Source organism: Chrysemys picta, chromosome 2 (genome assembly GCF_011386835.1).
Source record: "Chrysemys picta bellii isolate R12L10 chromosome 2, ASM1138683v2, whole genome shotgun sequence".
NCBI lineage: Eukaryota > Metazoa > Chordata > Testudines > Emydidae > Chrysemys > Chrysemys picta.
Window position 1 is genome coordinate 99,318,913 of NC_088792.1, and position 12,842 is coordinate 99,331,754.

The 12,842-nt window shown below is 39.1% G+C and overlaps 1 protein-coding gene and 1 long non-coding RNA gene across 4 annotated transcripts in view; one reads left to right on the plus strand and one right to left on the minus strand.

Annotated features, from left to right (window-relative positions):
* Positions 1 to 12,842, minus strand: part of EGFR (epidermal growth factor receptor) — a 225,145-nt gene that overhangs the window by 162,834 nt on the left and 49,469 nt on the right. The gene's annotated exons all lie outside the window — the stretch shown is intronic.
* LOC135981417 (uncharacterized) overlaps positions 1 to 12,842 on the plus strand; it is a 61,511-nt gene that overhangs the window by 31,991 nt on the left and 16,678 nt on the right. The window contains exons 2-3 of one of the 3 annotated variants that reach the window (XR_010598410.1): positions 3,432 to 3,513; positions 12,646 to 12,700. The exons of 1 other annotated variant lie outside the window; for it this stretch is intronic. This is a non-coding gene — a long non-coding RNA (uncharacterized LOC135981417). The remainder of the gene's footprint in view (positions 1 to 3,431; positions 3,514 to 12,645; positions 12,701 to 12,842) is intronic. One more of the 3 variants, XR_010598411.1, reaches the window with a different exon arrangement.

Genomic DNA, 12,842 nt, shown 5'->3' on the forward strand with positions numbered 1-12,842 from the left:
ACATAATGTTGACTATCTGAATGTCCATGTTGTTAACGTACGCTTGTTTCTTGTGTCTTGTCATAAAACAGAATGCAAGCTCTTTGAGGTAGAATATGTGTCTGCCTATCTACTTGTAAAGCATCTTCTATAATGGGTCCCCAATCCTGACTGAGACTTAGAGCACTACTGTAGTCCAACCAATAAATAAACAAACACTAGATAGCCACAGTTTCAAATGGTAGATGCCCTCACTTTATTTAAACTGAATTTCACAGGCCAGGTTCTCCTCTCAGTTTTACTAATCTAATATTGACTTCATAGAAAGGAGAATTTTCCCACTTGAGTTCATATGAATTCTTTAGCACCAGGGAGCACAACTGATGTTTTATATTAAGCATTGAAGGAAACTATTTTGAGAAGAGATGTCAGTTCATTTTTTGATTCCCACACTCGACTACAAAACTGAACAAAAAGACAATTTGTCATTAATCTGCCAAATCAGACAGACCCACTGGGCTAAGATAATAGAACTTACTGAGTGGTATATGCTGGAGAATTACGCTGAGATGAGAATGAACTGAACTGCCATGAGAAAGTAGTGGTCTCTCAGCATGATCTCGTGCTGTAACTTATATTCAGGGGACGGCCTGTCAATCACAAAGCATTAAAATTGTTCACAGACTTCTGGTACCGCTTGAAATGTCTCTTAGGCTCCGGACCTATGGGAATTCTTCAGTTTGATTACTGGCACAATGGGCATCACTAGTCACTGACTTGGGTTCTAAGCACTATCATAATATAAACAAACTTCTTGCAACAACAGACCACATGTAGGACTGTAGCGGGGTGCTTACCCCATTCCTGCCCTGAAGGGCCTAAAACAGCCCTGGGGGAAGGTTGTGGCTGGGAGCTGCTAAGCTGGGCTGATTGGGGAAGCAGCTGCAGCTGGGCCACGCCCCAATCAGGCCTCAGCTGGCTCTATATAAGAGGCTGGGAGCCAGGAGCTCAAGAGTCTCTCTCTGCGTTCAGGGAGAGAAGGGCCTGGCTGCAGGGAGCTAGACATAGGGTACCTGTAGTGGAGCAGGGCTGGGGAAAGGCTGAGGAGCTGGGGAGCTCCAGCCTGGATAGCCCCAGGCTGTGGCCTAGTAGGAGGCCAAGGGGTACTGGGGGTTGCAGAGGGCAGCCCAGGGCTAGGCCAAGGCAGCAGGTCCAAACCCAACCTTGCCTGTGATGAGTCTGCAGTCTGCCCCAGGGAACGGGGGCTAGTTGGAGACTGGCAGTGGCCTTATTCTGAGGTGAGGTAGAGATAGTGGGTGGGGGTTCCCCAGGGAGGGGAGACCCTAGTACTGAGGGGTGTACTGCCAGGGGGCAACACCCCAGATACAAGGGCACCGGGGTGCGGGAGGGACACTGGGCCAGAGGACAGGTGGATCACCAGCCTGCAGGGGGCGCTCCAGGACGCTGGAAGAGCTAATTCCCAGAAGTCACCAGCAGGAGGCGCTGCAGGGGTGAATCCGCTCCTCTACAAGGACAAATCCGGCAACAAAAGCCCAATTTGCATATCTGCTGCATATCTCCTGAACAGCTAGCTAACATACAGTCGACATCTAGTAACACACCCATCGAGTATATATGGCAGGTCAAGGGAAGCAACTGAAGCACTGTGCAATTTCTAAGATTTCTAACACTGAGTTATCACTAAGAAGTTAAGAAATATAAGTCTCCATTTTCAAGAAGCGTTATATCTTTAATGCATTGTTATAAAGCCTTTTAAAGTAAGTGCCAATGGCTGTACAGATAGCTATATATTAGAGCTCAATATTGCTTTAAAAAAATTAAATGGATTCTCCAAACATGATTAACGGAAACCTGTGACCAAGGCCAAAACCCGTTTGTTCCACAATTACGCCTGCTGCTAACATACACCAAACAGAGTCACACATATCTGCTGGTTTAATCAAGCTCCCTCAGCGCGCGCTCTCTCTCATTTTTGGCACGGGGATTACCTGCCCTATGTTATTCAAATAGCATGTTTAATCTGTGTACCCAGGTTGCCATGGAACAGAGCAAAACTTTGTAAATCTCCGCATTAAAACACATTCTCTCAAGATGTGTCATTTCAGTGCATTTTTTCATTCTCCCTTTATATCCCCTGCCCCCCCCCCCCCGCCCTTCTTCAAGAGCAGCGCAAGGAGCGTGAAGTGGAAATGCAGCAGCTGCTCACTTGTTAAAATATTTACATTTGTCATTTAGGCATTACAGATTGAGCCAATTATGCACTCTGACTCAATGTGAAAAAGTAGCTATATGTTTTATTTAATCTTAATAAACCTGCACACAGTGACTGGCATTTGAACGACTAAAACAGTTGAGGCTGGAAAGAAAAGAGTGTGCTTTTAAAAAGAAAAAAAAAAAAATACAATCATGCCTTCCTCTCCTTTCTTGGAAATGTTTATTTTTACATTAGCAACTAAACTTATTTCCATCAAATTGTCAATATTGCTATGGTTGTAATTTCCCAGTTTAGTTTAAATTTCAGTATTCTAAATATGGGGAAAAAATATTTTAAATCATCACTGAGGTACAAATAATTTTGCTGGGGAGCTGAAATGCTCACAGTTGACGCTAACCCCTATTTCAGTTAGAATTTCAATAGCTCTCAGCTGCAGTTGCAGTAATCCCTTTGAAAACAGCACAGACATACTGTACTAATGTGTAATTAATGTGTATATATATATATGGAGGTGCATTTTCTATAGTGATCAGTAAGGGAATTTAGGTCTGCTTAGGTTTCAGACAATTTAATCTTAGGTGAGCAAAAAAATTCAATCCAGAAAGAAAATATTAGGTAACGCAGGGCCTACCTCTGCAATCTTTGCACAGGCAAAACTCTCACTAATGACAATGAGAGCTTTGCTTTCATTAAGACTGCGGAATCAGGCCTAAAGTTTGCAATACTGTACTGTACCGTCATATAGAGATATAGGAGTCCTGACAAACAGCTATTGTGTGTATGCAGTTTGGAGAAAGCTATAAACTAGAGTCAAGGGCCAAGTCTTGCTCATCTTTACTCATGAAAATAGTCTCACAGGCTATACAAAGACTCCTTATGTGAGTAAAAGCAAGCAGGACTGGGTCCAGTGAATGTAACTGTGAAAGCCAAAAGCAGTTTTATTACATTTAACCTGCAACCAGTGTTACCTCGTGAAAGCTTACAATGGAGTATTTTTTTATATATTTTTTTCCTGATTACTGAGAACTCTTACAACTTCTGAGGAGATTTAAATAAAATACTTACCAGGATTTCAGTGTTTTTTAAAAAATCTCTTTGAGTGAACTTATTTTTTGTCTGTTTAGATAGAAAATGCCCATAGTCTATTAATCCACTTGGAAAAGAGAAAAGAATTATCCCCATCAGAAATTATTATTATTTATTGTTTGTATTACAGTGCGTAGAAGCTTGGGACACTCTAGTTACTTTCTTGGACAGAATCCCTGGTATTTCTTGTGGCTTGGCCTTATAAGAATGAGGTATGTGTCAGTTCCTCTGCTGTCCTATAATCATGTGCTTGTACAGCAAGAAATCAATGCTATAGGTCTCCTCATCTCAATCTTTCTTTTTTTTTTTTATAAACACATTTATATTTGTCTTTTATGACACCAGACTGACCTGAAAATCGAGTATGGTTGGCTACATGAGACTTTGACCTGCATCTACCCTATCTTCTTCTCCTTCAGGATTGTCCTCTCTCTTCCAAAAATCACTTCTGGTGGCAGATGTGAAAGGAGCACTTCTTTCTCCCTGATCTTTGTCATATCATGGTATAACAGGTTTCTCTCTTCTCCAGCTTAAGCCTTTTTAAGAGCTTGTCACAATAAGTCTCCTACAGAAAACATAGCCAATGCTAATTGCTTACCATGGTCTTCTATCTTCCAGGGGTTACCCCAAGCTGTGTTCCTGCTACACCTCTCCCCCGATATAACATGACCCGATATAACACGAATTCGGATATAATGTGGTAAAGCAGCGCTCGGGGGGGGGGGGGTACAGAGGGGAGGGCTGTGCACTCCGGTGGATCAAAGCAAGTTTGATATAACGCGGTTTCACCTATAATGTGGTAAGATTTTTTGGCTCCCGAGGACAGCGTTATATCAGGGTAGAGGTGTATAACATCAGCAGACAGAGCCCTGTCAGAAAACTCCAAAAAGATTCATTGACTTGGTTGAACAACAGAAGGGAAAAAAGATGTTGGTAGAGACTGTTTATTTAAAACTGAGCTAAATTAAATACATTTTGATTAATCTTCCAAGACATTGCACCAAACTTTTGAAAACCATGTTGAAGAGACAGAGATTTGCAGAGCTACTGCTGACATCAGAATTCTCTCTCAAGTAAGCCTCTATCCATCCACCTAGTCCAAAGGGAGAGAGATTCCTTTTTTGGTACAATGACTTAGATTCTGAAGAAAAATTATGTAGCAACTCTTTCAAAAGCCAAAATGACATGATCATTTGTGTGGCCATATAATCGTAATAAAAATGGGGCTTTAACTACAGAACAAGTATAAGGAAGTATGCTTTTTCTATGTGGCTTTCCCTCTGTCTGACTTTTTTTGCTCACTTCTGGTGATAGATTTTCAGGTATAATACTTGTTTATCCTCCTTTGATACACAACTGAAAGCAAAGTTCAGCACCCAGATTTTGAAAGTACTTTCTCTGAAAGCCCATATTGATTCTAATAAAATGCTACAGACAGGAGGAGTGCAGAGGAAGAACATGTTACAGGCAGAGAAATGGATGTGTCTTTTACCGAGGGCTTGCCGGAAAGGGTAGTTTTACAATCATCAACATCTACACAGAAGATCAGTGGACATGCCTTTAAAAAAAGAATAGCCAGTATGAATTTGTAATCTGGGAGTCATAACAGAGGATCTTTATTTTTGACTAAAGCCAAGTAATGTTCATCATAATCAGTATGTTATGTCATGTCCTGACTTGGTATAACTTATTTTTTTAAACCTTCACCTACCATGGTGTCCATACCAATTGTACATACTATTTTTCACGTAACACCCAAGACACTGTAAAGAACTTGTGAATCTCTTACTTGTGGGGGTTGTGAAGCCCTCAAACAGTGTATCTTCAAAGTACTTGGTGCTTCACAAACCACTAGTATTAAAACTATAAGTCAAAGACAAAAGGATAACCAAACCCAAGCTACTATTTAGTGTTAGTGCAGGGACTTCACCAAGTTATTCTAGATTAGTTATTGAAATATTGTCTGGGTTCCCAAATTTTACTTTTTCCTCAAAATGCCACCACATACCTATCTTCAATATATGCTTTATTTTATTTATATTTTTAACTAAAGAACGGAAAATTGCTAAAGACAGCTCCAAAGTAGAGGTGCTGATCAAGTTGAAAAGATGCGCTGTCATCAGTTATCACAGTCACACTGTATTATCTGTAAGAAGCCCAGACCAGGTTAGGTCCTCATTGTGCTAGGCACTGTAAAAAACACAAGGTAAAGTACAGTCTCTGCCCAAAGAACTTACTTTTGAGGACTGAACTACATTTAATTATTTCCTGTTTCCTGAATTCAGTTCCAAGGCACCCGTCATTTATTGTGTTAGATTTGTTAGATTTAGGTGCCGTATTTTGCTTTTGCTCTTAATTAATAATAATGAATGAGGCAATAATTAAAAAAGACAGAGTACAAAGTACACAAAATACATACTGAACTTGCCTACCATTAATAACCCCACATCTGACAACCTGTATGCTTCAAAACACATCTCTTCCACAAAAGCCTGAAAGGAAAATTTAGCTTTGCAGCAAGCCTGAAATATTAACAAATCTGGGCTGGGGGCAGCAAGCACGTTCAAAGTTGAGGATCCATTATAGAAGATTCCCAGTCAGCAGCCCCTATCCTTTTAGTGCAAGGGTTTGCTAACTCAAGCACTTAGTCCAGATATTGCAACCATGCTAGTACCACACAAGAAGAAAGGCATTCTCTGAGGTGCTATGTACTTCCCGCATTAGAACTGTGTCATAACAGAGCATGTTCCTGCTTTGAACAACAGGGCTGTGCAGAACCACCTTTGCGCCACCAAAATTTTCCATGCTGCTCCTGCATTTACATATTTAGAAGCTTTGGCTTCAATAATCCATTACAATTTTCAAGGTATTCAGAAAATAAACCAATATGCCAAAACATCTTGCTAAGAAAGTGTAACTGTCTTGACCACCTGGCCCAAAAGCTCCTGATAACTTTCTAAACTAGGTGGTATGATAAAAGCATTCACATTCCCTAAAGCTGTTAAAAGAGTAATCCTCAATTAATATACCAGTCCCCAGTAATTCAGATACTGATATGCCACAAACCCAAGGAACAATATAATATTTAAATAGATCACTTTCATTCTCTCTTTCATTCTCTCTTTGTCTGGACTACCTAAAATAAAGGCATCTAACCTTAAGAAAAAATGGAGGTGGACATTTTATATGGGTAGGTGTTTGGAGTTTACTGGGGGAAAAAAAATCTCTTAAATTGAAAGTGTGTCTTCATTGTACAATAATGCCTGAAGCTGCAAGAGGACAGAATTATAGCCAAAGATTTCAATTCATAGGAACAGTTTTTAATTTGTTTGTATTAGTGATGGACCTGAGCTATAAAGTTTGGATCCTATTCAGGATTTTGGTCCCAGTCCACCTTTATATTACAAATTGAAATACACAAACAAATATACACCACACTTTGCAAAATATCTTGTCTTCTATGAAAGCATCTTCTGTTTTTACCACAAATGGCCTCCAACTAAGTTATGTAACCTATAAATAAAACATCAACTGGGACTTGATTCCCCTTTTCCCCTTCTTGAAATTCTGACTCAGATTGTAAAGAGATCTAATGTTTTACCGTCAAGAACTGAACTTTGGGCTAAATTGTACAGACTGTTTAAGAAACCTGGCTGCTCCTCTCATCTGTAAAGTAGTGTTGAAAAAATTATTTTTTAAAAATATCACTATAATGATTTTTGGGTTAAAATTCATCCCAGTGCAGATGGCTTGTACAAGACCCTGTGCAACACTAAAGCCCCACTTAAATCCTCCAGTAAATTCTTAAATGGTTAATTTGGTTTTGTGCAGATCATCTACAATGGAGTGAGTTGCTCCAGTGCTTCTGGGTACTCGGCGTTTTTCAACCTCAAGTGAAGAATATATAGGCTGCAGGTGCTCAGCACCTTCGGAAGAAAAAAGTAATAAGATCTTTGCAGAGTAAGTGCTCTGGGAGGGAATAAGGTTAAAAGAGAGCAAGTAATAGTACAGATAACCCACAGCTGGCCACAGTATTCTCTTTGCTCTCTAGTGTAGGTGTATGGTTAGTAGTATGTTGGTAGATGTTAACAGGAAGAGAATGCTAGAATAGAGCTTAAAACCATTTCAAGATGTGAACTCTCTACATGTAGAAAAATGAGGACTTATGAATAAAGAAGAACTTTTTTGAACTTGTTACTTCTTTCCCACTGTTTAAATGGCATACACTATTTTTTGCTTCCTTTCCAACAATGTGTTATGCAGTGTTGCTGGCTACCATGTCATGCTCCCCAGAGGTGGCAGCATTTCAGTGGTGGATGAATGTTCCACATATGAACCGACCAGAAAGTCCATTGGGATAGAAGTAAATTTTAAGGGCTATTTTTAAAATAATCTTCCTTCCCTCCCGGCCCCCATCATATTTCCCGCCCTCTTTTTGTATAGCTTGGCCATGACACCTTGCCTACCGTTTTGCTAAGGAAGTTAGAAGCATGTGTAAACAGAGCGGTCTATAGCTACTCATATAAAGTTAATGACTTCAACAGAATGAAGACTTTAAAGACAGACTCAGGACTATGGGGGCAGGGGGAGGAGTAAAGGCAGGGGGGAAACGGAAATGAGAATAGCAAGAGCCACTATGAGTCCAGTGGTTATTTCCTGTTGATTTTTTTCTTAATTTTTTATTCATGTGCAAATTGACCCCATCTGTTTTTTTCATTCAGTCCCTGGATGGAGTATATGTGGCACAGTTTAGCAGCTAAATTCCCATAAGATTTGAGTACTGAAAGAAGTTATAATACTTTGTGCAATGTTAGAGGCAGAAGGCACAGTACGTAATTAAAGCACCATTACAACAGTATCATGAGACAAGCTACAGCTGTTTCTGAAGGAACATGGAAAAACGTTAATTGATGGCAAAAGTGAAGACAGACCAAAAGAGATAAAAATAAACACTGAAGTAAAAACTTAGTCTGAAGTCTGGTTCTGGCAAACTTTGGAGCAGAAAGGTGGCTTTTTCTATTACTATTGTTATCATAAGTTTGATATTCATGACAAAGTATAATAGGACAAGCATGAATCATTTACAACTTTATTAGCCATGCATTAAAAATAATATACTTTTTGAACAAAAGTTTCCTATATAAATTGGGGGGGGGAAACAACAAGAAGCCATCCAAGCTAAAAGGTATGTAAAAGATAATCCAAACATGTTCATTTTATTAATATGTTAAACAAGGATGTTACACTTCAGTTGTCAATGAGCAAAAATAACAAAATCTCCCAAACTTGAGCTTAGAGATACTTGAGTAGACTTTGGTGTGGTTATATTCTTTATCTAGACTGCCAAAGAGCTGATGAGTATTCAGTTCTTCACGGCCAATCAAGGGAATCCACTTGAATATCTCTTTTCACATTGGTAAAGTTCAGGCACAAACTCTTATGATTACAGACAGTCTATGGGTCAGAGCTAACTTCCTAAAGGTTTTATACACACACACACACACACACACACACACACACACCCCAAGACCTTCCACATGATGTATAACAGCTTAGTTCCACTGACTCCTTTGGAATGTGTTTTTCAAATATGGACTTGAAAAATTCTGACTCATTTTGACCATGAGAGGGAAACAATGCTAGTTACTGTGCAGAAGGTGGACTTTTCACTGTTTTCAGCCATAAAATATCATCTACCAGGAACAGCTAACGCACAGAAACTTCTTCACCAGTCTACCTATGTTCAGTCCAAAAGTTGATATTTTGCATGCCTGGAACAGGATCATTTCTCTTTTTCCTGTACACTCTTTGGAGTTGAGAAAATAAGCTCTGTAAGTTGCTCCCATACTATATTCTGGAACTAGACCCCTATGACGATGAAGCAACTGCCCTAGGATACTGTAAGAAGAGTCTAGACAACTGAAAACCTGACTGGAAAGTGAGGGTTTCCTCACATTGTCCATAATAAAAATGCTTGAGGAGTTGGTCAAGAGCACTAAGTGACCACTAAACACTAAAGATGTCACTGAGACCTAGATGACATGCAGCATTAGTGCTGCTTATAGAAGTTAAAGCTAGCCATTGGCTCTACTAACTCAGACAGACAGACAGATACACACATTATTTCCCCAACCTCCCTAAAGGTTCGAGAAGAGAATATATCCTGCTTGCTACTTAAAGACCTGATTCTGACTGCGATGGAAATAAGGGTTCGGTACCTCACAGCACCAGGCTTTTAGGAAAGCTGATCCAATATTTTACTTTATCCACCTCCTTGTGAGCTATTCCCAACCTCTCCTACCCCCTTCTCGATACATGCAGACACAAATACTATTTACTCCTGACAAGTTTTACAAGAAGTCATTAATACACCTCTACCCCGATATAACGCTGTCCTCGGGAGCCAAAAAAATCTTGACCCCGCATTATAGGTGAAACCGCATTATATCAAATTTGCTTTGATCCACCAGAGTGTGCAGCCCCCCCCGCCCCCAAGCACTGCTTTACCGCGTTATATCCGAATTCGTGTTATATCGGGTCGTGTTATATCAGGGTAGAAGTGTATTTAGGAAGGAAAATACTGAATTTATAACAAACAAGTCAGACTGTTAGATATAATTTTATTAAATTACAAACCCAAAATTCTAGTATCAGCAAATTAAAAGCAAGTCAAGTATCTACTATGCAGACAAGTATCTTCAGAGGACTCTTCAATCCTGAGCTTAATGGCAGTGATTCATGAACCTCTTTCTAATATTACAAGGCATTGCTTCCCAGGGCATCTTAACTACCTACACTACAATTTTTAAGCAAAACTCCCCATTGATTTCAATGTCGAGTTGAAGGCCAGGGCAAGTTCTCCTTAAAAACCAAGAGCAGAATATAGCCCTTTTGTTTTTCAAAAAAGAAAAAAAAAATCCTCAAAAGTCATAATCATTGCAGAAAATTAAAAAATATATATGAAATGCCAGTATTTTCTTCATACTGTATCTGACAGGAATAATTGTGGCATGTAATGGAGAAAACACCAGACACAATGGAAGTTTGAAAGAAATTTCTTGATGCATTGGATTTGTATTCGAAACATGTAGAACAGAATGGCTTACTAAAGTGGGGGAGAGGGGGCAATTAGACAAATCGGGGAGCTAAAAAAATACAGAACTCTAAGGAAAGATATGAAGGTATCCAAATGAGTCACCTAAATTCCTCCGATTCAAAAAACTTACTATGGATCAAATCCTGCTCTGCTTACTCCTATGAACCATTCCCACTAATGTCTATCAGAACAGTCAAATGCAGGAGACAAGAAAGAAGAACATTTGGTCATTTTATTTACTGAAACAGCTAACATTTAAAAATATGTAAAAGTAAGTACATTAGTAAAAAAAAACAAAAACGTACTTTCCCAATGCCTTTGTTTTCTCATCATAAATTTATTATTCCAGTATTTAACAAGTTATTTTTAACCCATAAATTCTGTTATAGTTATAGGGGCACATACACATTTCTTGTAGCATATAACAACTAAAAAAAGATACAAAGAGTCTGGCTGTAAGCTTCATTTCAAATTCAACAGTAACTGAACTTCTGAACAAAATCACCTTGTATAAGCTGGTAACTTGTTTTCCACTTGCAAGTGGTTAAATAAAACAGAGTAAGAATCATAGAATATCAGGATTGGAAGGGACCTCAGGAAGTCATATAGTCCAACCCCCTGCTCAAAGCAGGACCAATCCCCAGACAGATTTTTGCCCCAGATCCCTAAATGGTCCCCTCAAGGATTGAACTCATAGCCCTGGATTTAGCAGGCCAATGCTCAAACCACTGAGCTATCCCTCCATCATTGTCTTAAAAGTGCACAAAAATGCTATATTACACAACTCAACTGAAACAAAAGAGAGGTTGTTTTATATAAAAGGAAGTTTATATGAGGATTAATTTCAAGACACTGTGACAATGATTTCTTTTGTCACAGTTGGTTGTCATTTTCTTTGCATCCTCACCACTGTCTCACTGTAGCCCTGAATTGTAACATTTGTTACAAGCAATACATTGCTGAGTGACATGCACAATAATCATCCGTGCCAAAGCTTTATATATATATAGATTTAAGGAAACTGTCAGTAAATGGACTATTAAAAGTGGATATACCTTATTGATTCTCCCTTGAGCAATTTAGACAGCATTGTTTGTTCAATATTTTTAAAACAAAAATTGCTGGTATTTATCTTGTTGGCAAGGACAAAACACATGAGTGCATTAGGGCTGTGATTTTTGCTTTGTTTAAATAGCACTAACAGCTTCTCCATTGTATATATAGCTGAACTTGTTCATGTATTGGTGTACTGATACTTTAAAAGCTAAGATATGGAAATGAAGATAAATACCTAAAAGGAAAACTAAATACAAAATACTGGAGATTTCTAAAGGGAATAATACGCAACACAAGTGCATTTCCATGACCTGCTGTTCTTCAGTATTTTGTATAACTATCCCATATGATTCCCTCCCTCACAATGATAGATCTTCCCTAATAAGCCTCAATAGCTCACTTCCACAGAAATAGAAAGACAATTAATGGTAGACAATGCATTAATTGTATATGCAAAAGCTCTAATTTATTTACTCCTAGAGGTTTAATAGTTTTCAGCAAGACAAAGCTCTTCATCTAAGGCACTTTATTCCTTGTTTCCACACATTATTAATTCATTGTATATTATATTAATCACAAATTAGTTGCTGAACTCGTAGCAAAGAGAACGACACACAGGCTGGAAGGAAACAGTCACAGCCAGTGAGTATGTGGAGCATCCTGTCAATACGGTCTTGAACCTGGCTTGACTGACCAAAGGTTAGGCTTTTCAGGAGTGTTTTATTATAGCCCAGTAGAGCTCCACCTGCTCAGGTACAGCCTCCCACATGGACTGCCTTAATCCCCTTAGACAAGGCTTATCTTTCCCCAGGCCAGGCACAGCCTGGCTCCAGCCTTGAAGGGACAAGTTTAGTATGATGCAAGAAATACCGAATACCCAGAAAGAAGCAGAGAGTCCACTGAGAATTTCCAAAACTGGCACCAAGAGTTGCAAGCTGAAGGGTGCAGATAGTGTATTTGTAGTTATTATATAATAGAAATGAACACTTTGGACCAAAACCTTTTGTGATTTCAGTAGGGTTCACATACACAGATGATTGTGCCTCTTGATTTCCTAATGCCATTTTGTAATAATCTAAAAGTCACCTTCTGCCTACATAATCAGATGCAGATACAAATATCAGCTACTTTCAGGCATACAATAATATACAAGACACTATAAATGATTCATATTATTTTTGTGTTACGATAGCACTGAATAGAGCATGCTGATCACTATCAACATTCCCAGATGACTGCTAATACAGGTCAGTCCAACTATAGGCTTGGCCATCATGACATTGTGCCACAGCATCACATCCTGATCCTGACCTGCCTTACCCCTGCTGATCCAGTTCTAAGCCTAAATCTCTTACTCTCTCAGGTATTTCTATAGCATTCATCACCATA